The sequence below is a fragment of the Camellia sinensis genome, chromosome 15, assembly GCF_055761805.1.
Source record: "Camellia sinensis isolate YWXY chromosome 15, ASM5576180v1, whole genome shotgun sequence".
In the NCBI taxonomy this organism is placed as follows: domain Eukaryota; kingdom Viridiplantae; phylum Streptophyta; class Magnoliopsida; order Ericales; family Theaceae; genus Camellia; species Camellia sinensis.
In genome coordinates this window covers 91115117-91140536 of record NC_138975.1, presented here as the reverse complement: position 1 = coordinate 91140536, position 25420 = coordinate 91115117, and the positions used below count along the sequence as shown (strand labels likewise).

The 25420-nt window shown below is 38.7% G+C and overlaps 2 long non-coding RNA genes across 5 annotated transcripts; one reads left to right on the top strand and one right to left on the bottom strand.

Moving 5' to 3' along the window:
- Positions 1-4836: 4836 nt before the first annotated feature.
- Positions 4837-12601, top strand: LOC114288290 (uncharacterized). 2 transcript variants are annotated; one of them, XR_003638192.2, is made up of 4 exons: positions 4837-5098; positions 5301-5488; positions 10130-11014; positions 12181-12601. It is a non-coding gene; the product is annotated as an uncharacterized LOC114288290 (long non-coding RNA). The 2 variants fall into 2 exon arrangements; XR_003638181.2 differs by lacking the exon at positions 10130-11014 and having other exon boundaries at positions 4850-5098; positions 12174-12522.
- On the bottom strand, positions 6889-10287 carry LOC114288293 (uncharacterized). Of its 3 annotated transcripts, none has more exons than XR_014356161.1 (3): positions 8557-10287; positions 7305-7358; positions 6889-7210 (listed from the first exon to the last, which is right to left on the bottom strand). It is a non-coding gene; the product is annotated as an uncharacterized LOC114288293 (long non-coding RNA). The 3 variants fall into 3 exon arrangements; XR_014356162.1 differs by lacking the exon at positions 8557-10287 and adding an exon at positions 8199-8540; XR_003638200.2 differs by lacking the exons at positions 6889-7210; positions 7305-7358 and adding an exon at positions 7897-7995.
- Positions 12602-25420: the final 12819 nt, after the last annotated feature.

The following is a 25420-nucleotide window of genomic DNA, read 5'->3' as shown; positions in this document are numbered from 1 at the left end:
ACCATCATGCTCAATGAGGTCATGCAATTTTAATTGTTCAATACTTAACAATATATTTCAAGGGCGGTAAATACGACTCTGGTAATCCTAGGTTGGTGTTTGCAAGTAAACTATACAGGTACTACAAATTTCTCATTTTTACCAGCATTGATTGAAAGGCTCGACACCTATTCAATTTCATCTACACCACCTGTCATGACTTACAACCGTATTTATCCCAAAACCAATTCATGGAAACTTGTTTCTCAACATTCTTTTCTCAATGCAGGTTTTCAAATCAACTTTCAAAGTTTAATGTAATCAAATGAATTGATATGCCAATAACACAAGATGAATATAAATATTTTTATTCCAATTCATCATCCAAGGAATAACATAATTCCCTCTTCTCAAGTATCCTCAACAATTAATCATTTCAAGACTATTTTAACATTTTGAACAATAATTTCCAAAATGAACAACAATTCTCATATTCCCTGAAATTCAGCATTTATATAAATATAAATAAGAAATTTTCCAAACATCCATTTATTTTGACACACAAAATAAATATAACAATATCATTCATGAATTTTCAGTCTCTTTTAAAAAAAATCCTAAAATTCTAGGTTTTCTCACCAAAACTATACAACTCAAATCTTTTGAAAGAAAACTTTTCAAAATCATCTTCTCTTGAATCAACGAAGATCAAAACCCATAAGATCATTTTAAAAGAACAAAAGACAAACCCATTTTCAAAATCACTCAACTTCTTGAATCAACAATTAATTTTCAAAGCTATTGAAAGATGATTTTGAAAATTATATAGATCTTGCAAAAATATATTTATAACTCTAAAAAAATCCCTACCTCAAGTTTTGAAGAAGAAATGAGATGAAACCCCCAAAATCAACGATGTCGAAACTTGATCTTCACCGCACACAATGAAACCCTCGAGATGATAACCCACTTTGATGAAGAAGGAATGACAAAACTCAAATGGATCTTGAGAAATCAAGGTTTTTGATCTAGTTTGTGTAGAGAAATGTAGAGAGAAGAGAGAGGAAATGTTTTTTAGAGAGAGAGATATACAAAAGTGATCTGAAATATCAGATTCACGAACTGATATAACATGGTTCGCTCGAGCGTGGAAAACCCCGCTCGAGCATCGAATACACTTTTCCAGTACTTTTTGCAGACAGGTCAAACTTCTAGAACTAAACGTTCTTCGCTCAAGCGCATAAACGGCTGCTCGAGCGGACAAGCACTTTCGAATGCATTTTGCATTTTTGTTTCGGCGAGCTGACCGGGTAAGCTGTATAGGTTGACTCGACCATCGTAAGCTGTATAGGGTGACTCGACTCCCGACATACTCAGCGAAGTGGCAAAACATGAAGGAATTAACTTCCAATATAACTCTACAAGGCACAATTCGCATCTAAAGGTTTCGAGACATTACCTGTTCCAAACACACCACTATAACCCAATAACCAAAAAAATAAAAGAAATACAAGGGAAACTAAGATACGTAACACTGTTCAAAACCATACTAACCCGAGCTCGAAACACCACAAGAGACGGGTCAAAATCGGGGTTGCTACAACCTTTCCCTCTTAAAGAATGTCCTCCCCAAAATTTTAAATCAAATTACCCAAATAAAGGGGGTTTCTAGCGATCAAAACCACGATATTTCATTTTCAAATCACAATATTAACTCTCAACCATTTTATTTTTTTTTGCCATTTTCCACCATGGTTATCTCATTAACAACAACCGTCCACATTAACCTAAACATGAAGCAAAGAAATGACAATCTGTAACTACTTCATGCTTAACATAACAACATACATAACAACATGTAGTCAACAATTTTAATACATTTCCCTCAAACACTAGGGAATATTACAAGGAAAAACAACTTAAGCATTTTCAAACAAATCCGGATACTTAGAGTGGACTTTCGCCTCCCGTTCCCACGTCGCTTCTTTAACCCCATGGTGTCTCCACAACACCTTTACCAATGGTATAGTTTTGTCCCGTAGCACTTGCTCCCAGGTATCTAATATTTGAATCGGTCGTTCTTCGTAAGAGGCATCCTTATCTACCTCCAAGTCAACCTAATCAAGCACATGAGAAGGGTCGGGTTCGTACTTCCTAAGCATAGCTACATGAAATACGTTGTGAACTCCCAAAAGTTGTGGCAGCAAAGCTAACCAGTATGCCACTTCCCCAATTCGCTCTAAGATCTCAAAAGGCTCATTGAACCTTGGAGATAATTTACCATTCTTACCAAATCTCCTCAAACCCTGCCTTGGTGAGATTTTTACAAATACATGGTCACCAACTTCAAAAGATAAAGGTCGTCTCCTCTTATCGGCATAACTCTTTTGTCGACTTTAGGCCGTAGCTAACCTCTTCCGAATGAGAACAACTTTCTTGGTTGTCTCTCTAACAATTTCCAGACCCAGTAACGGTGCATTACCCACTTCGGCCCAACAAACCGGTGATCTACAAGCTCAGCCATACAAGGCCTCAAATGGTGTCATCCCAATACTAGCTTGGTAACTATTGTTGTAAGCAAACTCAATCAATGGTAAGTGTCTTTCCCAAGGCCCCTTAAAATCAAGGATACAAGCTCTAAGCATGTCCTCCAAAATCAGAATGGTACATTCCGACTGTCCATCGGTTTGAGGATGATAAGTGGTGCTATGAGTTAACTTAGTTCCCAACACCTTTTGAAGGCTTTGCCATAACCGGACAGTAAAACGAGGATCCCTATCCAACACAATAGTCACAGGGACTCCATGAAGTCGAACTATCTCTCTAATATACAACTCTGCTAAGCGTTCAACTGAGTCGCTGGTGCACATCGGAATGAAATGGGTAGACTTAGTTAACCTATCAACAATCACCCAAATGGCGTCATTGCCTCATTGTGTTCTAGGAAGCCCAACTACAAAATCCATAGTAACACGCTCCCATTTTCACTCGGCTATCGGTAAGGGTTGTAACAAACCCGCTGGTCTTTGGTGTTCGGCCTTCACTTGTTAACAAGTAAGGCACTTCGATACAAATAAAGTGACATCACGTTTCATACCCCTCCACCAAAACTGATGACTAAAATTATGATATATTTTAGTGCCTCCCGGGTGTACCGTAAGGCGCGAGTAATGGAACTCCCGAAGTACTTCATCTCTACAAGATTCTGGTACAAACAAACGGTCTAGGTAACGTACACTCAGATCCGAGTGAACATTCGAACCTTTCTCTTCCTTCCTATTGGAAATCTTAACACGGATTGATTCCACATCATGGTCTCCTCGTTGTGCCTCTATGAGCTTACTAACAAAGGTATGTTGAGCATTCAAAGTAAACAATGTATCATTCTCTCCGGACTCAACCAAGTGCAAATCAAACTTGCCAATAACATCTAGCATATCCCATTCCCGAATGGCTACACTTGCCAAACTACTCACAGATTTTTGACTTAAAGCATCGGCCACCAAATTGGCCTTCCCCGGATGATAGTGTAACTCAAAGTCATAATCCTCCATAAATTTCATCCACCTCCGTTGTCGTAAATTCAAGTCTTTTTGAAAAAACAAATACTTTACACTCGTATGATCGAAGAAAACCTCAAACTTCTCACCATACAAGTAATGCCCCCAAATTTTCAAAGCAAAAATCACCGCTGCTAATTCTAGATCACGGGTGGAGTAATTTTTCTTATGAGTTTTCAATTGTCGTGAATTGTAGGCCACAACTTTTCCCTCTTGCATCAAGACACAACCAAGTCCATCTCTGAACGCATCACAATATACAGTGTAATTCAAACCCCTTTTCGGAATTATCAAAACCGGTGCGGTAGTCAATCTAGTTTTAAGCTCTTGGAATGACTTTTTACAACAAAAGTAACCTATGATGACGAAAAGCAGTGAAGAAAATAAATTTCGTCACTAAATGAGAATAATCCGTGACGAATTATAAAATTTTGTCACATATAATAAAAAAATAAAAATAATAGGTGACGAAATTTATTTTCATCAACAAATACTTCTTTTTAGGTGAGGAAAAATTAAGTTTCGTCACCGAAGGTTTTTCCACTAAATTTTTTTTGTGGCGCCCAAATTTTGAGACTTTTGGTGAGAAAAAAATTTGTCACCAATTATAAAATTATTAGTGAGGATATATTTTCGTCATCAATAATTATATATACATATATATATTGAGAAACTTGATTTTAAATATTTTAAGACCATTTGGTGAGAAATATATTTTTGTCACTAATAATTTTTAATATTTTGAGACTTTTTAGTGAGGAAATTATTTTGTCACTAATTTTGGAGGAAATTTTTTGACATATTGGACAGTAATGAAAAAAAATATACTACTAACTCCCCCTCCCCCCGCCCCCCCCTTTTTTGTTTATCAATTTTCCTCTCCCCTCTTTCTCTTTCTCTCTCTCTCTCTAAACAAAACACAAGTTAATTAATTTTCTAAGTAACCTATAGTGACAAAAAGTAGTGAAGAAAATAAATTTTGTCACTAAATAAAAATAATCTGTGACGAATTACAAAATTTTGTCACATAATAAAAAAGTAAAAATAATAGGTGACGAAATTTATTTTCATCAACAAATACTTCATTTTAGGAGACGAAAAATTAAATTTCGTCACCGAAGGTTTTCTCTCTAAATTTTTTAGATGGGGCCAAAATTTTGAGACTCTTAGTGAGAAAAAAATTTATCACAAATTATAAAATTATTAGTAACACAAAAATAACTTTTCACGTCTATTTTTTTACGACTGATTATTTGACCGTCGCAAAAAAATATTATTTGCAACGGCAAATCAGCCGAAGCCAGTATTGGGACTTATATTTTCAAAAAAAAACTTGCGAGCTCCAATAACCCACTCAGCCCAATTTATATTTTTCATTTTTCTTAAACTCTCAATTCCCCCAAATCGCTCGATCATTGATTTATATCTTGCCCTAGACTCTCATTTTCCCCAAATCGCTCGATCGTGTCTGAGTAACTAGGTTCATTGTTAGATCAAGAGCCCTCTCTCGATTTCGCTCTGTAGATCACCACGGTCGTCTAAAGAAGAAATCTCCAACAGTATGTCTCTCTCTCTCTCTCTCTCTCTGAGTCTCTTCGAATCATTCATTCTCTGAGTCTCTTCGAATCATTCATTCGTATTTCAACTTATTTATCTCTCTACTTCGATCATTTGAACTCACTGTAATTCGTATTCAACTTCTTCATCTGAACTCAATGTAATTCAATCTCTTTTTCGTCAATCTATTGATTTTTCCACCAGGTAGTTTGATTTTGGAAACAAGCTTTGGTTTGAATCAATCCTTCCTCAACTGTTATTAATTTGAGAGAAATGAATCAAGAAATGAATATCAGAGAGCATTCACATTATCTTTGGTTTGTTATATCTTAGAGAGGATTGACGCTATTAATCAAGAAATTATTCAGCTGAAGAAGGGAATTCACCAATAGGTTAGCGTGCAGCACTTGCATCAAAGAATATCTCCCTTTTCTCAACTATATTTTACAGTATTTTTCAAGCAAAGTACGTTAGTCCTAGCAAAATTGTTGCAACCTTGTTTGAACATTTCTCTCTTTACATATCTATCTGTCTCACTTGTAGCATTAACATGCTCTGTTCTTAATATATTTTACAGTATGCTCCTTAGACTATAAGATCTATGAAAGGCTTCTGGTGCCACATAATATGCACTTCCATATATTTCATTTCTAAAAAAGAAACATCTTATGAATTCAATGCTAATATTGTTGATTAGATTTAGCACATGCACGATCACGATAATCCGTGCAGGTAGCCTTTTTAAAGGATTGAATATGAAAACTTACTATTTTTTTAATTTTTGTTTTGGAGGATTCATGTTCAATTCTCACAAGAAACAAAATACCCAAGCTTAACCGATACATATGTGAGTTTATCACACTAATTCAAAATTTATTCAAAAAGCCTTATACTCAACAACAGTGAGTCCTGTCATAAAAATATATATGTATGATCATAGCATTGTAGTAATGCTATTATTGCAGAATTTACGGGAGTGCACATCAAAGACTACAGTGGAGTATCAGGTGCCATTTCCAGAACTGAGCACAAGTTCAGTGAACATTCTGCAATATATATCATAAAAAGAGACCAATTACCAATAACATTCTAAAGATTGAATCTATCACGGAAGAGGAGGTCACCAAATAATACCAATAAAATCACATTTTCAAATAAATCACAATTTGACAAGTACACACTAGAAATGAAACAATCACAACTTCAATGGGGTTAAAAACAAATCAAATATAGATATTTTTGATGCACTAATAATACACATATTGGAGCTGAATAACCCTCCTTAAATAATAATTATTTGTTATAACTACTGCATAATGAATGGGGAGATGTTAAATGACAATTGTATCTACAATCCAAGCAACAGAGTAGAGTAGCTTCGTTAGCATTCACAACCTGTAGATCTTTGCTGCCGTCCTCCACCAGGGACATCAATGGTGTCAGCTTATTGTAAATTAAAACTATGTTTCCCCATGTACTCCCTAGAGCACATCATATGGACCAAATCTGGTACTGCAGTAAAAGTCATGAACTATTTGGAAGAATTAATGCAATGTTGGTTAACTGAATAACTCTGACACTATGTAGTATAAATAGAAAACCCAGTATTAATAAGACTCCTAATTAAAAAGAAAATGAATAAAATACTGTAGTCAAAATTATAAAATTGTAAATAAAGTCTCCATGTGTATGCATGAACATTCTGCATCACCCTAGACCTCTGGTAGTTGTATGATTTTTCAACATGAGCACTTGCTAAGATTTTTTTAAAAGCATTTCAAAGGTCTCCAAATTATTAGCTTGAAATGAACTGTGGATACTATTTCTTTTGCTTCAAAACAGTTGTTGTAGTACCTTGAATCTACAAGCCTAACAAAAGAATAACGAGGAGGAATTTTAAGAATCTATTAATATATACTCTGCAACATAAAGAAACATCTGTGAGCAGAAAAATGGGATTTTTTAACACACTCAACAAGGTCTGCCACTTGGGTCATAAATGCTGAGATAGATGATACATCTGGATTAGTATTTTGAGCAGCAGATTGTTTTGCAGGTTCCATGGGCTTTGTATCTGGTACTGGTGCAGAATTTGAAGATTTGAGGAGGGCAACCTAGGATGTGTAGAGTAGGTTTTAGATAGAGCATAAAGGGAACATCATTATAACAAAAGGAAGTGTAAACATTCTATAAGAATGTGCATCTTACCTCATTAAGCTGGGAAAACACCTTAGAAACATTAGATTGATTGTCCCTAGTCCCCTGCCAAAGAAATATAAAACAAAATGCAAGAATATTAAAATCAAACAATGTGGCATGACTAGTCAAGGGGGGCATGAGGATAAGGAATTGGCTGGAAAGTTTGCAATTATAGATAATTTGGATTAAATCTGAGTTGTTGGATTTGGGTTCTCAGTGATGTGTCAAATTGTGATAAAAAAAAGACAACAAAATCATTGCAAAGACTGATCCAAGTTCTGGATTGATTTAGGTGCTTGTTTTTATTTTATTTTATTTATTTTTGTAAGTATGGTAGGTTTGTTTTAATAAACTATGTCCTGCAGTTTACATGGGAAACAAGGCAGATATAAGATTAATTCACATCAAACATATTACAAGCATGAAAACAATTCCATACCAAAACAATATTACAGAGATTACAGATCAAGTTTCAAAAGCATAAAAAGTATATTGTTCATGCATGCATAATGGTATTGTTTTGCACAGTTACTTTTTGAAAAGACTTCAATTAATACAAGACTTGAATTATCAAAAGGGGAGGTCTTGAGTCATGAGTGAGTCTTCTACTGTGCCAAAGCACTTGTACTGTAAACAAGGAGGGCACCCCCTGCAAGAATGCCAACCAGGGTTACTGCCCATATCAACAATCCTGTGGTACCTGCATTTCCAATAGTCTCTTATCAGTTCATCCAAACATATGAAGTGTTTTGTGTAGTGCTTATGAGGTAGAAATAACTTAAGTTAGCTGATAATCTAGAAACTATTGATGGGTGCTTCTAACTTTTGCTTTTAGATTATTAACTTTTAGTTTGTAAAAAGTTGGGCTAAACGTATCAATAGTAATCAAAGATGATACCTTACCACTAGCATTGTCATATGCTATATGCTATCATTGACTAATGATTAACTTTAAATGAACTTGGGCCTTGTGGGAACCACTTCATTGGTTAAGTGGGAGAGAAAATTGATCCCAACCCTGCCCATTTGGTCAAGTGACATCTCGTAAGATGATGTTTGTACTCAATAACTGTTCAGCTAGAGTAACCATGAAAAGTTTAGAACACTTTTACTGACTAGTGTACTTGTCTCTTTATGTCTTGTTTACTACAATTATGAGTAAAAAATGTATGTGTTAATAGAGTTGTTTGTCATGAAATCATCTAATCAGTCTCATGTCAAGCACCATATGATATTTTAATGTTATAAAATATCATCTTACCTCCAACATAGACATCACCACTTGGAGACCAATCATCAGTGTTATAGATGGGACTGTAAATACAGGAAGCAATAATTAATTAGATATTTAGCTACATTGTATTAATATCATCGCTATATGACAGAAACGCGTATTATAAGAACTTAGCTCTATAGTTCCTGAGAAACACAAATATCTTTTAAGAACTTAGCTCTATAGTTTTTACTTCTAAATTTCTTGTTCTTGTATATTCTCAAATGACCGCGTCACTTTATATAATGGTCTTTGAATACATCTGAACTTTTAAATAGTTAATATGTACTATCACACGCACACATCAAGACACTTTGAATATAATCATGTGACTCTTTGAACTTCAAAACTCTATTAAACTCAACCTTTGAAAATTAATTCTAAATTAATTTCAACACCATGTTCATCATATATTTACCTTTTTTCAATCTAATTGCACTATACCCATAGGAGTGATTAAAATTGATAATTTTTATTTTGGCAGTATATAATTTTTATCATTAATGCCTGGAATTTTTGTTGCATAGGTGCAATGTGGTGATGTGGAACTTGAAAAGAAAATTTTTGTTACAATTATTTAGGAGCGTATTGCTTATCTTCTTGTTGGTCTTGCTGGCAAGACAGTAGCAATTTTATGATCATAAGCTCAACATTTGAATTACATTTGCTAATACAGTGGCTTTGTTGTTAACTAGTACATTCAAAATCCATTAGCTGGTATTATGTGAATTGTGATTGTGTAGATCCATATACTGATCTTTCTTTCAGCTTCCTTATTTTGATTGTTTTCTTGTTTAAGTGGATATTTGATTATTGGCATGCTATTATCTAAATTTTCACAATGCTTTGCTTAATTAAATAATGTTAATTATATTTGTTTGTCCTAAGTGCATGAGGAGGCTCAGCCAATGGTTTTTGGCGTAGCTAATAAGGAAACAAGTTTCTTTAATTGCAATTTCTTCCTGTTTAAGAGAGTTATCATATAAATCACCATAATTAATTATAACAGGAAAATAGAATATGTGCAAACTCCGCAACCTGCTGCTGGTGACTTTGTTGTTTCTTAGAAACAGTGAGACTAACAAGCCCTGCTGAGATGTTTCACATTCCTATTTACTCTTTAAATTACCAGATATGATCAAATCTCATAAATCATGGTGGGACTATAATGCTCAATTGATAGGGTTCTTTTTGCTTGTTCAAATGCAAATCAGAGCAACTTTCTTGTTGACTCTTTTATCTGCATTTGATTCTTTTTTAATTTAATGAGTAATTTTATGCAATCTTTGTCCGATAGAAACCCATAAAACAGAGTGGTCTGCAAAGATATACTTTCCAAAGCATCATTCTTTGGAGCAAAATTCCCAATCACTCTCATCTTCATCAATACGTCATCATCAAATTCATCATTTAGCTCCCTCAAAATTATTCTCCGAGATAGCTTGATGAAGTCAATGATATCAAAATTTAGTTGTAGTTTTTTCAGCTTTTACTTTTTATCAGTGTCTTTTTTACTCTTTCAAGATGGTTTATAATTTCTGACTTCAAATTTGGCTCGTAGGCAATTCAAGACTCGAGAAAATAAGATACAGATAATAAGGCTTCAGAGTATGAATTGACATACTCAATTTGCTTGGAGCAAGTTAACTAGGAGACCTTGTTTGAAGCTTGCTATGTTTGCGTCAGATCTCTCTTCTAGCTTTCATACCAATTATTTAACAATTTCCCATCAGTGCATGTCACATGACGATTCTAATCTTTTGACCTTCATATACAGTGAACATATGCTCAGTTCAATCAATATTTAAGTACTTTGGTGAATTTCCAAATTATTAATGTTGATTTTATTTATTAAGTACTTTGGTTCTACGTGTTGCATAATCCCATCTGGGCAGACCTCAGTCCACTGTGCTCCAACTTGCATGAGTACAAGAAGCAGAGAAAATGCAGCAAACCTTTGTACCCATTTGAACATTTCTGGAGTTTTTGCGACTTAAAAGCTTTCGAACTTTTTTATTTTTTGGTAATTGTAAATTTCCATATTGTTCTGCATAATAATGTAGATCCCATCTGTGTAGATTTCAATATTTTTTTTTTGATCGGCAAAAAAACACTTTATTGATGAATCCCATATACAAACATATGATAGAAAAACATCAATAAAGAGGAGCTTGGAGCTATAATGAGCTCCAACCTCCTAGTTGGTGAGAGACCAACACAAAACAAAGACAAAACAACTGAAAAAAAAGAAGCACCCAACCAACACAAAAACAAACAAACTGGATTGACAGCAGCACAACCACAAAGCTGAATCACCCTTTCAGATGTTACCAATTTCCAGGAGTAGAGCAAAACCAGAGCTTTCAGATGACTTCCAACCAGCAGCAAAGCAAAACAAAAGCAGATGAGGAAATCACCATAGAAATTCAGTCCATAAAGCTTCCAGGTTCTGTTCAATATACTCTATGCTCTGAATACTCTATGCTCTGTTGCATCCTAACTTGCATCAATGCAGAAAAAAGGAATACAGAAAAATCTAATCAAATAAGAGCTTTGCTTCCCAAAATTTCAAAAATGTTAGTCACATCATAGTAAATTGAACTTGTTAAATAATTGGTTAGAATCTAGATATGCTTGTCTTTGATTACTCAGTTGCTGCTGTCTTTTGCAGTTCCAAGCCAACCTTATGGATCCATCGCCGTGCATGATGCAGCGTGATGGATTAGCGTGAAAGACTTAGTAATTCTATGTTTGTCATGCATTAGAAAATTGAAGATCATGATTCAAACTTAGTCTTAGGAAATTAAGCTTTTAAGTATGTCAATTTAGTTACGAACTTGAATGGATTTGAGCCAGGAAATGAGATCAGTCCCATAAAATTGCGCCATTTGTTTGAAAGTCTGAATGAGACCATGCTTTCTTTTTCCTTTTTGGGTGTTGCTGCATTTCTTTCTCCATATCACATTTTTCAGCATGGGACATTTGCATATTTGGATGTTTCATGGAAATGAAATTGTTTTGTGGATACATAATTCTGGCGTTTTATGATATGTTAGTTGATAAGACACGATCCATCTTGGATGTATCTCTGTTAATTATCAATGCCCATTAAATGATCACTATATGCTTGTGACCAAATAGTTGTTCAGTTCCAAATGTGCCATCGAGTTTTTAGCTTCTTCGAATTAGTGTCTGCACTATCATCCAGATGAGGGTTTTTTGTTATCTTGGTTTTACGACATTGATGCTTTTTATGCCTAATCTAAATATACTCTGATTCTTCTCATTTAAAAAAATAAAAATAAAAAAATGTGCACCTGCCCATGGCAATTGCTGCCATTTCGTTTTGTTGGCAGTGATTGAATCTTTCATAGCTTTCAAGGCTTTTGTTATTTCTTAGTTACAGAGTTATCAAATCGATAATTACAATGACCCATTTATGTCACCGGCAGGAAGTGGATTCAGAGAATGGGTTCCTCTGCTTATGGGACTGATCTCATTTCCTATCTGTGGATTGATAAAGTGCTATATTGTATGTTTGATCTTTGAGAGCATCTCCTCTATAAATTTAAAGGTTATCTGATGGGTGTTATTTTTTGTTCTAGTTTTCAGGGGCACAAGGGATGGATCAATGAAATGAACTTGTTGGGTGTAGTCAAGCACCAAAATCTTGTACAGTTAGTGGGATATTGTGCAAAAGATTATGAAAGAGGGATTCAACAGCTTTTGGTGTATGAGCTTATGCATAACAAAAGCTTAGAGGACCATCTGTTGGCTCGGGTAGCGTCTTCTCTGCCATGGATGGCAAGATTAAAAATTGCTCAAGATGCAGCTCGTGGTTTGGCTTATCTACATGGAGAAATGGACTTTGGAGGCTAAAAATTTGTATGATGAATTATTATTAAATTTGTATGATGGATTTATTTTGATTTATAATATAAATTGGTTACTGAATTGTTTTGTAGAGTGGTGTATAATAGCTAGTGGATTTGTTAGTATATTTGAAGGCTATTGAGATATGAGCAGGATATTTGTGAAATAATAATTTAAATTGAATTATAAAATATGGAACAATAAGCTTTGTGATGAAATTTATCACAGCTATATATGAAAAGTTTTGTTGATTTTGTTGTTTGGTGACTAAAAATTTTGTCATGTATACATCTTTTTGCCACGAAATATATTTCGTCACCCCTGTATGACTTTTTGAGATGAAAAATTTCGTCACCTTTACATCTTACTGTGAGGAAATTATTTCCTCATCAATAATCAACATTTGTGACAAATTTATTCGTTAACTAAAATTATAAATATGGTACTGAATAATTATTCGGTGGCGAAAAAGAGAATTTTTGGCGACAAAATCTTATTTTATTGGTGACAAAAAATTTCGTCACTGAAGTAATTTCATTGGTGACGAAATTATTTTTCGTCACGGTGGTTTTTGGTGACAAACATTCAATGACGAAACTGGTGACGAAAATATTTCCTCACAAATATCTATAGTGACGAAATTAGCTCTTTCGAGACAAAAAAATTTCGTCATTCAAGACCCAACTTCTTGTAGTGTCACACGCCTCACTCCACACAAATTTGATACCCTTTCTAGTCAACCTAGTCAAAGGTGCAGCTAGTCTAGAGAAGTCCCTTACAAAACGTCGATAATACCCCGCTAATCCCAAGAAACTCTGGATTTCAAAAACATTCTTGGGTTGTTCCCAATCCTGTACGGCATCTATCTTGGAGGAGTCCACAGTCACTCCCTCTCTAAACACTACATGTCCCAAAAACTTCACCTCTGTTAACCAAATATCGCATTTTTCAAATTTGGCATACAATTGGTGCTCACTAAGTAAACCCAGCACTACCCGCAAGTGAGTCTCGTGTTCCTCTTCAGAGGTTGAATAAATCAAGATGTCGTCTACAAAGACGACCACAAAACGGTCCAAGTATTCCTGAAAAATTCTGTTCATCAAATCCATAAAGGAAGCCGGTGCATTGGTCAACCCAAAAGGCATTACAAGGAATTCATAGTGGCCATAACGAGTACGAAAGGCTGTCTTCTGAATGTCCTCCTCCCGAACTCTCAACTGATGGTACCCTGACCTCAAATCTATTTTTGAGAAGCAACGAGACCCTCTAAGTTGGTCAAACAAATCATCTATTCTGGGTACAAGATACTTGTTCTTAACTGTAACTCTATTCAACTTGCGGTAATCAATACACAACCGCAATAACCCATCTTTCTTCTTCGCAAAGAGAGCCAGCGCTCTCCAAGGCGATATGCTAGGGCGAATGAATCCCTTGTCTAAAAGTTCTTGGAGTTGAATCTTCAACTTATGCAATTCAGTGGGTGCAAATCTATACGGTGGCATCGAAATCGGTGCTGTGCCAGGCACTAATTCAATGGAGAACTCGATCTCCCGGTGAGGTGGTAAACTAGTAAGATCTTCTAGAAAGACATCTGGGTATTCACAAACTACCCTTGGTAACTCAACAAAAGCCCTGTCACTCTCACTATCCAAGAGAGTTGCAAGCAGGCCACTAAGCTTGCTCCTACTACGAGAGTCGACAATTGGCGACAAGGCTCTATCAACTCGGTTCCCTAGAAAATAGAAACGATTACCACCCGAAGTGCATACCGTAACTCTCTGACGGTAGCAATCAATCATAGCTTAATAAGAACACAACCAGTCCATGCCTAAAATGACATCAAAACTCAACATATCTAGCAATATAAAATCCAACGGAAGTCGACACCCGGCAACTTCTATTTCACAATCACGACAACCACGGCCTAAATCAACTGTACCCCCAATAGGTGACTCTACTCTGAGTGGAGGCACTAACCGTGCTACCTCTAACCCCAATGCAGAAACAAATGTAGTAGATATAAATGAATGAGACGCACCCATGTCTATCAATACATTAGCCAAAGAATTACACACAACAAAAATACCTCTCACAACTAAGGATTCTGGCAACTGCTCTGGCACGGTAACAGTATACATGCGCCTCTGTGGCCCCTGATTAACTTGCTCCCCTCTCAAAGCATAGGCCTATTGTATTGACTGAGTTGAAGCGGCTCCCTAATTAACTCGCGAAGCTTGGACTGATTGAGCCTACTGGTGTCTCTGAGTTTGCCTCGACCCTGATGCGCCAGATGCGCTTCCCAACTATGGGCAAGTTCTCTTCATATGCCCTAGCTGACCACACTGATAACAATTAAACCCTTGACCTTTATTCTGAGACTGAGACGACTTTGAGATCAGTTAGGTGGTAGTAATATTAACTGCCCTCCTCCCTTCTGTGGGCATAAGAAGGCTTTGTGACCCGGTTGGCCACACTTGAAACACGAGAAACTACTCGATGCACTTTTTCCCAGACCCGCACTAGGCAAAGGAAAAGTGGATCTAGACTGCTGTGGTTGGGACTAGGATGGATAGGTGTTCATGTTCTTCTTGTTCTGCTTATAGTCTCCTTGAGATTCCTGGCCCATAGACCTCGAACTTCGAAGCCTCTCATCCTCGGCTTGTATAGAAATTTCTACGTGTGTTACCATCTCCACAAGACGGTCATATTCCCGAATCATATTTCTCATAAGCTTGAACATAATTTTTGTTTTCAATTTTTTTTCAAATTCGATCCAACGACGCTCTTCCGTTGCCACCAACTCTAGTGCAAATCTGGACAAACTAGAGAAGACCACCTCAAACTCTGCCACGAGCATGTCAAGTTGTTTGAGGTTTTTAAACTCTTGCCTCAATCTCTCCCTAGCAGTGGGAGGTATGTACTTATCTTGGAAAGCAACCACAAAGGCTTCCCATGCCGGCTCCACTCTACCCTTGGCATATTTCCACCATTGACCCGCGTCTCCCTTAAGGTAGTAACTCGCTAAAGTCACTCTTAGTTCATTATCTTCGATGTGAAGCATCTCAAATGTCTTCTTGGGCTCGGGGCCACTCATCTCAAATGTACTTAGCCACTCATCTGTTTTCTTGGGCTCGGGGCCACCATGGAACTCATCCAGTTTGGCCCGCAAGAACTCTCTAGTAAGGAAACTCGTCCTTGACTCTGCGGTGTTCTCTCGGGCTTGATTCTCCACCCTCAACAAGTTCATAGACTCTCTTAAAGCCCCTGCCATTTCTCGAGCTAGGGCCACCCATTGCGGTTTGACCTGCTTGTCTCGGGATTTCCGCCTGCTCCACTTGTTCGCCCACATTAGCTTGGCCGGACTCTTCCTCTTGCACTGGAACCTCATGGACTGGTACCTCATGCACACCTCGGCGAGCCCTACCACGCCTCCCACCTCTACTACCATGGGTTTGACCTCTTCCTGACATCCTATAAATGACAATATAATTAATTTAGCACACTAACCCACACGTGCCAGCAACTTGCCTTACACGTTTGATCACAATAATTCTATATATTCCTCTACCATATAACAATTAAATGTCACCCCACATAAGAATTTAGTCACGTAAACACATACGGATTATACTCTTATGATGAGATTCGTCCCACAAAAAACCAAGAATTCTTAGGAGAATGAGTATTGATCAAGTACCCTCAAATAACATCTCAAAAGTCCAATCCCATACCCATTTAGTCACATAAGCATGTTATCACATAGTCACAAAATGCATAACACTTCCTAATCATACTAAATGAACCCATTGTGGTTAAACAACCACTTCCCACGAGCTCCAAGTATTCAAACCCGGTAGCTCTGATACCAAGTTGTAACGCCCCAAATTTCTAGCCCAAATGACAATACAACAATCATGACTCTTTCAAGGAAAACCGAATATAAATCTCCAAACTTACATTACATAATACAATAGTTCTTCATGCAACAATACATTAATCCAACAACAAGTAAATAAATAAATAAATACCCCCAAGGGTTTACAAGTTTCCAAGGCTTGAGCCTGGTTGCACAAAACGGTTATTCAAACCCACACACATACATCCCTTGGTTTACACACAGAGTTACAGCAAAATGAGAGTCTCATACTCTCAACACACATTTCCTCGCCTTTAGTTAAGCGGCATCACCACATCTTTTTCTGCACAAAAATCTCATAGGATGAGCATAAAGCCTAGTAGGAAATCCTTAACAAAGTATATATATTTTATACAAGTCTCAAGAGATGAAATGCACATGCTATGCTATGCCAATTTTGAAGATAAATCACATTTTCATCTTTTGAAAACCATCATGCTCAATGATGTCATGCAATTTCAATTGTTCAAAACTTAATAATTTATTTCAAGGGCGGTAAATACGACTCTGGTAATCCCTAAGTTGGTGTCTACAAGTAAACTATACAAGTACAACCAATTTGTCATTTTTACCAACATTGACTGGAAGGCTTGACACCTATAATATGTCATTTTTACCAATATTAACTGAAAGGCTCGACACCTATTCAATTTTATCTACACCACCTGTTAAGACTTACCACCATATTTACTCCAAAACCAATTCATGGAAACTTGTTTCTCAACATTCTTTTCTCAATGCAAGTTTTGAAATTAGCTTTCAAAATTTAATGTAATCAAATGAATTGATATGCCAATAACACAAGATGAATATAAATACTTTTATTCCAATTCAGCATCCAAGGAATAACACAATTTCCTCTTCTCAAGTATCCTCAACAATTAGTCATTCCAAGACTATTTCAACGTTTTAAACAATAATTTCCAAAACGAACAACAATTGTCATATTCCCTAAAATTCATCATTTATATAAATATAAATAAGAAATTTTCCAAACATCCTTTTATTTTGACACACAAAATAAATCTCACCAAAACTATACAACTCAAATCTTTTGAAAGAAAACTTTTCAAAATCATCTTTTCTTTAATCAATAAAGATCAAAACCCATAAGATCATTTTAAAAGAACAAGAGACAAACCCAATTTCAAAATCGCTCAACTTCTTGAATCAACAATCAACTTTCAAAGCAATCGAAAGATGATTTCAAAAGTCATATAGATCTTGCAAAAATATATATATAACTCTAAGAAAATCCCTATCTCAAGTTTTGAAGAAGAAATGAGATGAAACCCACAAAATCAACGGTGTCGAAACTCGATCTTCACCGCATACAACGAAACTCTCGAGATGATAACCCACTTTGATGAAGAAGGAATGGCAAAACTCAAATGGATCTTGCGAAATCAAGGTTTTTGATATAGTTTGTATAGAGAAATGTAGAGAGAAGGGAGAGGAAATGTTTTTAGAGAGAGATATACAAAAGTGATTTGAATTATCAGATTCACGAACTGATATAACATGGTTCGCTCGAGCGTGGAAAGCCCCGCTCGAGCGTCGAATACACTTTCCCAGTACTTTTTGTAAACATGTCAAACTTCTGGAACCAAACATTCTCCGCTCGAGCGCATAAACGGCCGCTCAAGTAGACAAGCAATTTCGAATGCATTTTGTATTTTTGCTACAACGAGCTGACCGGGTAAGCTGTATATGGTGACTCAACCCCCGTAAGCTGTATAGGGTGACTCGACCCTCGACATACTCAGTGAAGTGGAAAAACATGAAGGAATTAACTTCCAATACAACTTTGCAAGGCACAATTCAGGTTGGATTCGCATCTAAAGGTTTGGAGACATAACCTGTTCCAAATACACAACTATAACCTGATAACCAAAAAAATAAGGGGAATACAAGGGAAACTAAGATACGTAACACCGTTCAAAACCATACCAACCCGAGCCTGGAACACCACAAGAGACAGGTCAAAATCGGGATCGCTACAGGCAACGTTGTATCACTGTGGAGTGGTATCCTAAATTACCAATTCCTCTTCGTTCCAAACCCTAAAAATACGCAACGCCTTTCCTGGAAATACGTTTACGTCGGTAGGTTGGAGAGGTTGTGCCACTATTGTGTTTTCGTATACTGATCGAACAACCTCCAATTGTTGACGGCGGTGATTATGTTAGTTACAAATGGCGTTTGATACGTTGTTCATTTGTCTGTATAAGCCACTGATGTCGTTTGTGTTGTTCCGGTTGATGTTTGAGAGTAGTTTGATGTGTGTGATATCTCATTAACATCACGTTATTATAAAATTTGTGTGGCGTTGTTAGTCGGCGTCAATGGGAGGATGGGTTTTGTGAAGTGCATGCTTGTTATAGGTGTTTGTGTGTTAATGTTGTTTGAAATTTGTGGGTTTGAACTCGGTTGCTTTTTAGACCATAATGTGTTGTGGTTGGTGTGTTTAATTGTAATGTGAATGGTATAGTGTGATTGGGTGGTTGGTCTCCAGCCTTAATTGGATGGCGGGGAGATTGTTGCTCTATTTTTGTTGTTGTTGTAAGTTGTCCTGTATCTGTAATGGTTCGTCTGAGGTGGTTTTGGCAAATTTACGTTACTACAATGGTAGCGGTGTGTGGTGTTTAAGTGAATGGTATTCTGACATAGTTGGGGGGTGGGGGTGTTGCAATTTGTTTTGGGCTATTACTTGGTTTTGTATTAGTGGATGTTTGGGTTGGGTGGGTGTGATGTGTAATTTCGATACGTCCTCACAATCGTGTTGTGTTCTGCGTTGGTTTGTGCGTATGTGTTGTGATGGTATTGGCGTTGTTTTCTGGTTGTAATGTTGGCATAGTATGATTGTTGTTAGTATATATGGGAGCTTGCAATTATGTGTGTGACGCGAGTTTATTTGTCAGAACGGAAGGCGGTTGGGGGAAATGGTCGTTTCCCATCCATAGACAGTGGAATGAGACTCGTGTCGAGGTTAACGCCCATATCAAAGTGAATTAATCCGAAAGGTCTCTGGCTTTGGTTATAACGACCCCGGTCTTTTCCCATTTGATTATTGTATCCGGACTGTTCCGTAGATTCTGTCATTGTATAATGGTTGTTGTTGTTGTTCCTTATTTTCTCTTTTGGAATTATAGGATGTGTTGGGCAGGTTTGTTCAGGTTGGTTGGGTTTAGAAACCTAGTGTTGCTGTCCAGAATTTTGGTTATTCGCTCGAGCGAGGAGTTTGTCGCTCGAGCGAGATGTTGTTTTGGTTCTTCGCTCGAGCCGGGGTTTGGTAGCTCGAGCGAGAGTTTGCGTCTGGGTTGGACCTGTAGCTTTGCATTCTTGGCTCGAGCGAGCTTTTCTTCGCTCGAGCGAGTTAGTTTGTTCTTCGCTCGAGCAATAGTTCCTTCGCTCGAGCGTGAGTCTGGTTTCAGACCTGATGGTTTGAGTTCTTCGCTCGATCGAGCTTTCTTTCGCTCGAGCGAGCTTTTGGGTTGTTGGCTCGAGCAAGGCTTCCTTGGCTCGAGCGTAGATTCTCTGTGTCTGGTCGCTCGAGCGACCAAGTCTTCGCTCGAGCGAGCCTGTCCAGTTTAAATACACAGCAGCGGGATTTGATCAGTCTTTTTCATATTCTTTTGATTCCAAACCCCAGGTTCGACCTCTCTCTCTCCCTACTCACCTTCTCTCTTAGGTTTGATCTGTTTAGAGAGTGTTTCAACCCTAGTTGCTTTATTAAAAAGATAGAGGGAGTCAAGAGCTTTCATTTAATCTGAACATTTGGCAATTTGGAGCATTTTGGTCTTTGGACACTCATCTCTGTCTTCACCATTTGGGTTGTTTTCTCTGAGGTAGGGATTTCCTACTCCAATTTATAGGTTACGTTCTAAGTTTTGGTATTTTAATATGTTGGGAATACTTTGGTAAATTTTGGGGAAAACCCTAGTTGAATTATTGAATTGATTTGTAGAAGAAATTCATGGAATTGGGAAAAGATGGTTAAATTCATGGAATTGGGGAATTCATTGATTAAATGGCATAATTGGATAATTTGTATCATTTGTCTATTGAATTGTAGACATTGCATGTGGATTAGGATTAACTGAAACTAATCACATTGGTTAAGTCATAAATTTTGACTATTGCATTGATAGAGAATATGTGTAATGATTGAGCATTGCATTTGCATATATTGTTTTGTGTGTGGGAGGAGATAGGGGATGTACTCCACGGTTTAGGGGAAGATAGGGGATGGACCTCTAAACCGGATTTTGTTTGGGAGGAGATAGGGGATGGACTCCATTAGCATCACTTTTATGTGTGCTTATTTATATAGAAGTGTTTTATTGATACAGCACTAAAATGTGTATCAATCTGGAAGTATGAAGTGTTTTGATTTATTTGAGCTTGAGTCTCATTTGTTTGTTGATATTGGAAGGATGTGAATACGATATATGTAATTCACTGTTGTAAGTTTGGCCAGGTTCTGAGCCATGTTGATAAAACTGTGAAGTAAAATGTATTTTAGACAATAGTGTCATGAGACTGTAAAATGAAGTAATTGATTATCCTGGTTAACCATCTGTTGGATGCTATTGCTTTATTCGTTACTTATATGTGGTTTAGTATATTTCTACTGGGCTGTGGCTCACCCTTTATGGGAACATCATTTTCAGGTTCAGGGGATAAGCTACCTCCAAGGACTTAGCTTGGAAGGACTTGGATTCCGAAGACTATTTTTCTGTTATTTGCTTTTATTTGTTAGTACATGTAAAAACTCAAGCCTAGGGCTTTTCTTGTATTGAGTTAGAACTCGTATTTTTGTAACCAAGTGTTGGCTTGGAAAGATGTAAGCCTGTAGGGCATTTTATTTGATTATTTAGTAATACTCTGATGAATAAATTAATAAAATGTCTTCTTTAAATAATGCATGTCAATGATATATAATAGATTAATTTTGAGGGCGTTACAACTTGGTATCAAAGCGTACCGGGTTTGAATACTTTGGGTACGTGGGAAGTGATTAGTATCACATTGGGTTCGTCTCGTTTGATAGAGACTTAGTGTAATGTTATATGCTTACGTGATAACATGTTTATGTGATTATGTGAGTATGGAATGTAGTTTCTAGGATGTTGATTGGACCCTTGAGTTTCTTGTAGTCTTGTTGGAAAGGCACTTGATCACTGCTGCTTCCAACTGGAACTATAGTAACGCATTGGGACTATCATTATCCGGGAATGAAATTCGTAGGTGCTTATGTGATTATGTGCTTACGTGGAATGAATTATTGTTGTCCATTGTATTAGGACGCGAGTGTTTAGCTTCGGCACATTTATTAATGTGCTAATGTCTTTGTTTCCTTTATTAGGATGTCAGGACGAGGACGAGGACGCGGTAGGCGTGGTAGGCCGGGTAGGCAGGAGTTGCCTGTGCCAGAAGAGATTCCGGCAGTTCAAGAGGGAATTGGCCAAGCCAATGTGGCCGAGCCAGTAGGCCAGCAGGCGATGGGCGCTCTCGCCCGAGAGATAGCAGGGGCATTCAGGGAGTCAGTAGGCATTCTTAGAGCTGAGAATCAAGCTCAGGCTGTTATTGCGGATGCAGGACCTTCCTTTTTGAAGAGGGAGTTCTTCCGGTCTAATCCGGATAAATTTGTGGGTGATCCTAAAGAGCCACTTAAGGCAGATGAATGGCTCGAACAGACAACGAAGACGTTTGAGATGCTTGGCATCGAAGACGAGGGGTTGAAAGTGACCTTGGCATCTTTCCAGCTGAAGGGGGATGCGGGTCAGTGGTGGAAGTTTACTAAGGGGCGTATAGGAGGTACGTGGGAGGCTTTTGTGAATGCTTTCCAGGAGAAGTTTTTATCCCCGGCAGTCAGGGAGAAGCTGCGAGACCAGTTTTGTCAGCTTAAGCAGGCGAGTTCTTCAGTGGCCGAGTTTGAGGCTGCATTTACTAGTTTGTCCAGGTTTGCACCTGAGTTGGTGGCGTCTGAGGAACGCCGTTGTATTGAGTTTGAGAAGAAGTTGAGGCGTGGCCTCAAGCTGAGAGTTGGGGGAACTATGATTCGGGATTATGGGCGTATGGTTGATGCTGCAGCCCATATGGAGATCATGATGCAGGAGGAGGAGGAAGGGCAGAAGGGCTCCAAGAGGAGTCAGGATAGTCAGAGTGATGGTAGGAGACAGAAGGGTTTTAGTCCCTAGCAGTCTCAGGGTAGCTTTTCGAGATCGACTTTTCCTGTACCGAGTGCTATTTCGGGGAAAGGCAGTCAGGGAGACATTACCTGTTTCAAGTGTGGCCAGCTGGGCCACAAGTCTCCAGTTTGTCCTCAGAGGGGAGGAGTGCAGAGAGCAGCATCATCTTCGGCTCGATCTCAGAGCCAGAGTCAGGGTAGAGGTCAGCCACTCTCGTGTTATCAGTGTGGTCAGCCAGGGCACATGAAGAGGTATTGCCCACAGTTGGGTGGCACACCTGGTGCATCTGGTTTGAGGCCGATTCAGGGTCAGCAGCCAGCTCTGTCGGGTCAGGCCTCGAAGGCTAATCAGGGGGCTTCATCGTCCCAGACAGTGCAGCAATCTTATGCTCCTAGGGGTGAGCAGGTTGATCAGAGGTCGTCTGGGCGCGTGTACGCTGTTACCGCGCAGGATCTTGTACCGACTCCATCAGTTGTGAGAGGTACCTTCTTGTTTTGCAACTCGGTTGCTAATGTTTTGATTGATACGGGTGCATCTCATTCCTTTGTGTCTGCTGCATTTGCATCTGTTTTGGAATTGGAGTTAGCACAGTTAGCATCTCCTATATGTGTAGTGTCACCTCTTGGGGGTGAATTGATTTTGAAACAAGGTGTTAGGGGTTGTGATATAGAGGTTGATTATCATAGAATCCCATTTTCCTTTGTCGTTATGCCTATGAGGGGTTTCGATGTTATTTTGGGTATGGACTGGTTATCGTCATACCGGGCAGTTATTGATTGCTACCGCCAGAGGGTCACTTGTTGTACCTTGAGCGGAGAGTATTTTCATTTTCTGGGGGACCGGGTTGGTGATGTGTTGCCACCGGGGTATGTTCCACGAGGACGGAGTGAGCTTAGTAGTTTACTTGCTAACCTTTCGATTAGTGAGGATGAGGAGACACTGATTGTGTTGCCAAGGGTGGTTTGTGAGTACTCGGACGTCTTTCCTGAGGATCTTGTTGGTTTGCCACCGCATCGGGAGATTGAGTTCTCCATTGACCTAGTGCCAGGCACAGCACCGATTTCTATGGCACCTTATCGTTTTGCCCCAGCCGAGTTAGTTGAGTTGAAGATCCAGCTCCAGGAGTTATTAGACAAGGGTTTTATTCGTCCTAGTGTTTCGCCGTGGGGAGCACCGGCCCTCTTTGTTAAAAAGAAAGGAGGTGCTTTGAGACTTTGTATAGATTACCGGAAGTTGAATCGGGCTACGGTCAAGAATAAGTACCCTATGCCCCGTATAGATGACCTGTTTGACCAGTTGAAGGGTTCCCGTTGTTTCTCTAAGATAGACTTGAGATCGGGTTACCACCAGTTGAGGGTCAGGGAAGAGGATATTTCGAAGACGGCATTCCGTACGCGGTATGGCCATTATGAGTTTCTGGTGATGCCATTCGGACTCACCAATGCACCGGCAGTCTTTATGGACTTGATGAACCGGATTTTCCGGGAATTCTTGGATCGGTTTGTAGTCGTTTTTGTGGACGACATCCTTATCTATTCGCCTTCTGAGGAGGAGCACGAGGCACACTTGAGGGTGGTGCTTGAGTTACTTAGAGCCCATAGACTGTATGCCAAGTTTGGGAAGTGTGAGTTCTGGCTGAGAGAAGTCAAATTCTTAGGTCATGTGGTATCCGGTGAAGGAGTGTCTGTTGATACATCCAAGGTAGAGGCAGTGCAGGATTGGGCACAGCCTAAGAGTGTATTTGAGATCCGCAGTTTTCTGGGATTAGCTGGGTATTACCGTCGGTTTGTGAAAGATTTCTCCAGGTTAGCATCACCGTTGACTAGGCTGACTCGGAAGGGAGTCAAATTTGTATGGAGTGAGACTTGTGAAAAGTCGTTTCAGGAGTTAAAAGTTAGACTGACTACCGCTCCAGTATTGATTATTCCAGAGAGAGGGTTGGGTTATGCAGTCTATTGTGACGCCTCACGAGAGGGTCTGGGTTGTGTGTTAATGCAAGAGGGGAAAGTAGTTGCCTATGGCTCACGTCAGTTGAAAATTCACGAGCAGAATTACCCTACGCATGATCTAGAGTTAGCAGTTGTGATATTTGCCTTGAAGATTTGGAGGCATTATCTTTATGGTGAGAGGTTCGAGGTGTTCTCGGATCATAAGAGTCTGAAGTATTTGTTTACACAGAAAGACTTGAACTTGAGGCAGAGGAGGTGGATGGAATTTATAGAGGATTATGACTTTGAGTTGCATTATCATCCGGGAAAGGCCAATGTGGTGGCCGATGCCCTTAGCAGGAAACCTGTTGGTGACATAGCTAGTATTGCCATCCGAGAATGGGAGATGTTGGGTGCACTTGGGGAGTTTGATTTACTTCTGGGCGAATCCGTTGAGGCTGCGGCCTTGTTTTCTGTTATTGCACAGCCTTCACTTGTGATTCGAGTGTTAGAGGCTCAGAGAGGTGACTTTGAGGTAGAATCTCTCCGTGAGAAGATTTCCGGTGGGAAGGTTGAGAAGGGTTTGACGGTATATTCCGACCTGAGTGTGAGATACCGAGACCGTCTGTTTGTGCCGGAGTCTTGCCGAGAGGAGGTACTCCGAGAGTTCCATCATTCACGCCTTGCGGTGCATCCGGGAGGCACTAAGATGTATCGGGATTTGGGTCGCCAGTTTTGGTGGCGGGGTATGAAGAGAGATGTGGCAGCTTTCGTATCTAAGTGCCTTACTTGCCAGCAAGTGAAGGCCGAGCATCAGAGGCCAGCGGGTTTGTTGCAACCCTTGCCTATTGCCGAGTGGAAGTGGGAGCATGTCACTATGGACTTCGTTGTAGGTCTTCCGAGGACTCAGCGGGGTAGTGATGCTATTTGGGTGGTTATAG